The sequence below is a fragment of the Papaver somniferum genome, chromosome 2 (assembly GCF_003573695.1).
Source record: "Papaver somniferum cultivar HN1 chromosome 2, ASM357369v1, whole genome shotgun sequence".
NCBI lineage: Eukaryota > Viridiplantae > Streptophyta > Magnoliopsida > Ranunculales > Papaveraceae > Papaver > Papaver somniferum.
Window position 1 is genome coordinate 189241364 of NC_039359.1, and position 7529 is coordinate 189248892.

Consider the following 7529-nt stretch of genomic DNA (forward strand, 5'->3'; position numbering starts at 1 on the left):
TACATGCACACATGGAATTTTGTTTTGAAAAACTCATGGAAAATTCATGAAAACACATAGCAAAAATAAAAAATCCGGACTTACCTGGTCGGCGCCGGCAAGAATTTGGCCGACGGTGGCTGGTGACGGTCGGCCGCGACTGAAGTCTGACGAAAATCTTCTTTCCCTGCTACTACTCGTGTGAGAATGGTGAAGGGAGGGAAGTGGTGGGTCGATCAAAAAATAAAAGAATTTGAGGGTTTCTTCCCTTTTATATCAATTTTATTTCCAAAACCTAATAAAACATGGGTTTCCTTTTTTGGGCTCGGGTCCATAAATCCTAAATTGACCAAAACTGGGCTTTCCACTAACCAAATCAGCGATGCTTCACCTCTCCGTACTCACGAAATCGCACTCAATCAACTATCAGAGTCCTTACTCACGCGTTTGCTCGTACATGACATCATTGGAGTAAATTGAGGATTCTGAAACTACCTTTGTAGACTGAGTTCAACCACTGATCTCTCGTCGACTGAAAATCACCATTCAATGCTTACTGCGGAACACGATTGTTCCTCACTAAGCAGGGGACTTAATATAGATGGTGGATTTTCAACAAATGACAAAACCGTAAAATTATGATGCATGTTTCTGACACAGCTTTCAGACGAGTGACAATTCATATTTTACGAAGCCACGGTGAATATGCCTTTCGAAAAGCCTCCACTAGCTGAGCGTTCGATCCCTGGCATTTCTTCGTTCCCTCTATGTAGAATAACATCATTGGGCGGTTCTCCGTAAGATTGAGAGCAATAACGCCTTCAGGACGTCGGTGACACTCAGTGTTCTCTGACTACATGACAGAGACCCCCCTCTACATAGAAGAACGATTGGGCGGTTCTCCGTAAGATTGAGAGCAATAACGCCTTCAGGACGTCGGAGACACTCATTGTTCCCTGACTATGTAGAGAGACGTCTATAGACCCAGGCGGTTCTCCGTAAGATTAAGAGCAATAACGTCTTCAGGACGTCGGAAACACTCCCTGATTCACTGACTATACGCAAGAGATTAAATTCTACCGTGACATTCACCACTGAATTCCTAGAAGATAATCTATCTTATCTCATTACTCCTATTTCATGATCGAAATGGTAATAGATAAATGTATTACTCCGATTTCATGATCGAATCCACGGCTGATCTCATGAAATGGTAATAGATATTACTCTGATTCCATGGTCGAACCCATGACTGGTCTCATGAAATGGTAATATCACCACTTATTTTATTACTCCGATTTCATGGTAGAATCCACGATCCCATGAAATGGCAATACCTGCTTTATTACTCTGAATTCATGGTCGAATCCACGGATGATCCTGTGAATTGATAATAAAAAAGCTACTCACTTTTATTACTCAGTTTTATGAATCATTCTCCACTGAATTTCATTAATAAGTGATAAATACTCAACAATTGGGCATCTGGACTACCACTGAGTAAGCCCCATAAAATAGTGCAAGTGTACTCGACAATGATGCACGAACGAGCACCCAAATGCGCGAACACGCATCCAAAATATGGACAAATGAGGAATCCCGCACAAAACAGAAGAGAGAAAATAACAATATTAAAATAATTGAGAAGCGCCCACGGGCCGGGCCCACCGGACGGCCGGCCTTGCCCTAGCCGTGGCTGGTCCCATGCTTCCTCCATTATTTTTTCTTATTTTTGTTGTTTTCATAAACTCATGAAGACTCCTCCATCTCAGCAACTTTCCTTGTTTGAGCAAAACTCATGGTTTCTCCATATTTTGTGGTTTCCCCAATTTTGTGTAGTTTCACGAAAAATAATAATAATAAATAGGGAAAGGTGTTGCGGGACCGGGAAACTTGGGAAGCCGGCCATGCCCTAGCCGCGGCCGGTCCCACACCTTGCAATCCCTAATCTTTCATAAATTGTTATTTTTCTCATCTTGTGAAACTTCCCAAAAATCGTGGTTTCTCCATATTTTCTCAAATATTGCGCGAATCATGCAAAAGCTAAAAGTCAACATGGTCACATGACCGACTTGGCTACTCACGAAAAATATATTAAAATATTATTTTTTGAATATTCACAAAATATTGATCAAACTAGCATACTTGCTCATTCGAGCAAAATCGAGGATTTCAGTCAAAAATCGAACTCTTCTGAAAATCCGAAATATTGCTCAAACGCACATCAGAAAATGCCGAAACTCTCATGACTGATACATGAGCATTATGGAGACACGGGCATGCTCCCTTGACCGACCAAGGTCGGCTCTAAGGCTTGCAATAAGCCGTTCCCACACGTTTTCACACTTTTGACCTAATTTGCGCAATTGCTCATATTGGGTTCAAACTTTTCACAACCAACTTAGAGTTTGTGCAAATACCCATCAGCGGAACGATCACCAAGGGTCGGTCTCATGCCATCCATCTTGGTCGGTACCCCACTTTTATATAATTAGGTTTTATCACCTAATGCTCAATCGAGCACTATTTCAATAAATGATGAAACTGACATTTAATCGTCATTCCTTCACCAACCGGTCAACTCAGGACCCTGGCGTACGCTCACTCGAACAATTGGGCATCACATGGACGTCCATAGTCTCATGTGGTCAGTCCCTCCTTCGCTCATGACCTATTTTCAGAAATTCGTCAATTAAAGAGCAATCGATCAAAAATTAGGGTTTCGAACAAACGCTCCACGAATCATCATTTTGAGCAGGATTTAAACATTAATGAATTTATGTTGATCCAGCAATCATCATCTGGATTAATTATATAATATTTGGTAGTCTACCAATATTTTAATTAATATTTTATTGGGTCACGACATCCATAAATAATTCGCCGAATTGAGCAATACTTGCTCGGTCCATCAAAATTCAGTAAATTATCAGTAATTTTCTAATAATACTTGCTCAATTGCTCGAATATTGATACAACTATCAATATTCAGTAATTCGTCAAATTGAGCAATACTTGCTCAGTTGCCCAACTATCAATATACCAGTAATTCGTCGAGCAATACTTGCTCAGTTACTCGAATGTTCCACTGAGCAGTCATTCATGCTCAATCCAACAAAACCTAGACTCATTGTCTAATTCAGTCAACGTGGCTAATTAAATACACATCTGTCATGTAGACTCCACGATTCGTGAGACATCAATCACGTCAAAAATGGGGGATGTCACTTAGGGTTTTGGTCTGGTGGCCTACGGCACGTGGATACATCCACGGTTAGAATGTGAGTAAGTCGTGCAAACGGTTGAAGGAGTTATCAAAGTAGTGGGAGAATGATCAACCATGTCTCCGCATGACCTGGGACTGGTTTCACCACGATCTTCCACTTTCCCACTTTTTCACTCAAGACACCATCACACTTACAGGGATCAGGGTGTTCATCATTCTTGCAATATAAATAAGCCTAAATCGAGGACAACCGATTATCATCATACATCATCGATCATCATTCGTCAACAACTCGATAAAAACTTATTCACATAACTCAACTTCAGCAGTTCACCATTATTGCAGAAACCTTCAACACATCCACAATCCTTGATCATCACTGATCCCACACAATTCTCATCTTCCCTCCTACAGATCAACCCATCTCCATATTTGCGACCGAATTCACTCTTGAACGGCCATTGACTTGGTTTAATCCGGAGTCCTACAAATTGATCTCTCGAATCTACGCACTCTCTTTGCAGTGTATCTGTGTGAGGTTGAGCAGTTTTTCCGGTTCGAGGAATCTCCATCACACGGTGATTCCCTCATTCCCTAAAAAACCAGTAAACGTTTTTCCCCATCCACACTCATAGAAGTATACAAGACACAATCGAAGCAAAAACATTTTTGATTCACTCGAATTGATTCATGAACATTATATCCACGGTTTGCAAAGATTGCATTCCTTAATTTATAAATGTCTTAGTTCATGAATTAAACTATTTTTAGAAAATAACCCACTTAAGTACGCATACGGGTATGCATACTTAAGTACCCGGACTGAGCTTGTTTTCAGTTCACAGACTCCAGCAGAAAATCACGGAATGTGAATCTCCGATAGTACGTGGACTTAGCTCCGGTCATCCTGAACAAGCAAAGTACGCATACTTTGGTTCAAGGATTTTGGACTTACACAAGTATGATTTTACATACAATGTTTATATCCAAACATGGTTATATATTCTAAACTCTCATTTCAATGATTGAAACATTCTTAAAGGATGTTATATAGTGGTTATTCACATACTATTTTTCATCAAAGCGATTTTCAAGAGATTGAAATAACTAACATTACTTTCATCACGAGTAAATATGAACTTGGCCAAAGCGAAAGCTTACCAACACATATTTCGATAAATAGATAAGCGAGATAAACTTGGCTCGAAATAGCAAATGTTTATAATCGAAGTCTATATAGCAATAAGACTTTTGTCTCAAGATAGGAGATAGAGTAGATAGACTTTTGAGTGATAGACAAGTTCAAGTCTCCACATACCTTTTTGTCGATGAATATCCACCAGTTCCTTGAGTAGTTCTTCGTCTTTGCATGACGAACGCCGTGGAGTCTAGAGCTCAACTACACTTTCTATCCTAGTCCGAGACTTAGCTATAAGTAGCCTTAAAATCAAGACTTATAGTTTTGGCAACTAAACTTGACAAACAAGCTTGAGATAGCAACGCTTGCGATTTCGACCGAGCAGTGCTCTAACAATAATTCCCACGGTAAATTTTGCTTCTTCTTTTTTGTTCGAGTGGGCGTAAGTTCCCACTCATCTTGGTCGCGGATATGATGCCCGCGGCTTGAAATTTTCCTATGATTTTTTTGTTGTTGTTGTTGGCATACAGACTCCATGTTATTTCGACTATTAGCGGTTATATCTAAATAACATGGAGTATGGCTCTTCTCTTTTGGAGTATGAAGTAGTGACTCTTTTCCCATTTTGCTTCATTGTAGTTACTCAAAAGTTAACAGTAACTTAAGAATTTTTTGTTTGAATAAGATGTCACCTGGAGATGTTTTTGTTGCCAAACTGGGAAGTTTTAACAATTCCAAAGATAGGCCGAATATAGATGATGAATTCTTCATAAAGTCTTACACAATTTCAAGGACACATCCCGGACATGTGATAACCCTTCTCGCTGATTCATAAAATGAAGGAGTCGTTCAGTCGATTTCTCCAGAGCGTGTAATAAGGTTTTGTCTCCAGAGAAAAGAGTATCCAGCTTCTCCCATTGACTTCAAGATCTTCCATAACCCATTGCTCTCTTATGATGGATATACGAGATACATGATGATAAATGACAATGTCAGGGATAATCTGATTAAGGCAAAAATCACTGATGTTGTCATGGCGTCTGCAACACTTAGTATTAGGAAAGATGTTGCATGTTTGATTACTTTCATTTCTAGATGGTGCATGTCCACTCATACGACCGTATGTAGATGGGGAAAGATGACTATTACTTTATAGAACGTGGTTGTTCTGCTGAATCTTCCGGTTGTAGGGAATCTTGATTTTAGCTTGTCCAACGAAGAATAAGTAATGCACTCCACTCTAGTTAAGAAGGCAGAAAGATATAAACGGCAGGAAAATGATGAAAAATGTTTATATACTTGGTGGGTGTCTGAATGGTTTCCTATGAAACCGAAAACGGATCAGGTGCTGAATGACACGCTCAGTTTCGCTGCGTTTTTATCCTTGTGGCTATCTAGAGATGTTTTTGATGATGGCTCCGGCAAGAATGAAATAAAGACGGAAGCTTGTTAAATTTGTTATTAAGCTGGCGCAAGATGTTGCTCTTCCCATAGGCAGCTTGTTTCTTGGTTCCTTGTATACCCATTTGGATTTCCTAACAGCGGACATGTATGCTTCTAACGGATATATGAAAATAGAATCATACGTTCACATCACCTTTCTCCAAACATGGTTGTGGTAGAATTTCAAAGATTATGCTCCTAATCCTGTAGCTTCGTTTTACAGTACATCTGGAGGTGCTAGAATACTTTGTTGGCTGAAGAAGCGTCCAAAACCTGGATTAAGGCTCATCAATTTCTTTGACAACGTGCATGCAGTTAACTTTCGTCCCTGGGCGCCGTCTCACATATCTATAGTTCAGCCGGATACTTTTGCCTCCGTCCCGAGCATAACATTGCACTCTGATAGAGAGAATATGAGTATTGGAGAAACCCTGTTTATGCAAAATTGTATACCTGGACATGTTCCATCTTTCTTCAAGGAATCTTTCAATGTGGTTCCTTATAATATTGACAGAGCCGCTCGTCATATGGGTTTTGACCATGGGATTTCGTTCCTCCGTCCGTTGACGCCTTCAATAGACCTTTTTCCATCCATTTTTTATAGTAGTTTTTTCAGAAAAAATAATAGCCTCACATTATCGCTCCCAAGAAGAAAGACGGTGGTAACACCTAAGTATAAGAAATTATGGCAGGAAGAGTTCCTTGCTCTTCATCAATCCGTGCAGGACGTCGTGACGGATCCATGTGGCAAGCCCTCTCCTAAGACTTTAAAAAAACATAAGTTGTTGAAGCCGCTTCCTTAGGGTAAGCGGAAATCTTCTGGACAAGGTATAAACAGTCCCCAGGAAAAGGAGCGGAGGTCTAAAAGGCGTGCAGGTGGTATCCAATCAGCTTCAACATCCCCAGTGATCTTCAATTCTTCCAATATGCAGGTATGTATGATTTTCCTTCTGACCAGGCCGAATTATTTCAATATTTCGGATTATCTTCCTTGAAAATCTCTCTTTTATTTCAGGGTCTTGATGATATGAACGCCTTTGCCAGACTCGCACGCAGCCGCAACATGGCGCCTCCCGAAGAGAAATTCGGAGATACTGAGTCTCTTGAAGATGAAGAGGAAGACGAAGAAGGTTCGGGATCTGGCGGTGATGAAGAAAGTACCTCTAAGTGTAGTAGTGGATCCATCTCTTCCAGTGAGCCAACAGATGAGTCGGTGAGTTTCCCAAACGTTTTTCTTCTTGGATTATTTATTCTTTTATATGAAATAAATATTTAATTAGTGGTATTACAGAAAGAGGCTGCACCTAAGGATAACCATGAGATGGAGATTAATCACAATGAAGATGTACATGCATCTTCAATCATGGAAACCATGTCTGTCGATAACCCTGAGATGGAGATCAATCACAATGAGGATGTTGATGTGCCTTCAATAGTAGAAATTGTATCTGTGGCCGCGGGCGCAATTGTTTCCAAAGGATATTCTGTAGTTGAAGGAGCGCTAGTCGTACATTCAGTTGCAGGTGACATCTTCAACCCTCCATTTACGGCTCTCTTTGATGATCATGTGTTGATTGGAGGATTCAGCGTACCAGCTAAGTATGCGGAGTTAATATACCCAAATATGGGAAAAGTATGGACACATCGCAACAACCAAGAAGATTAACAGTCATTTTTCATTGGTTAAACACGTGAAGGAATCCTTATCTTCAATCCATGATATGTGCAGTGTGACCGGCCACA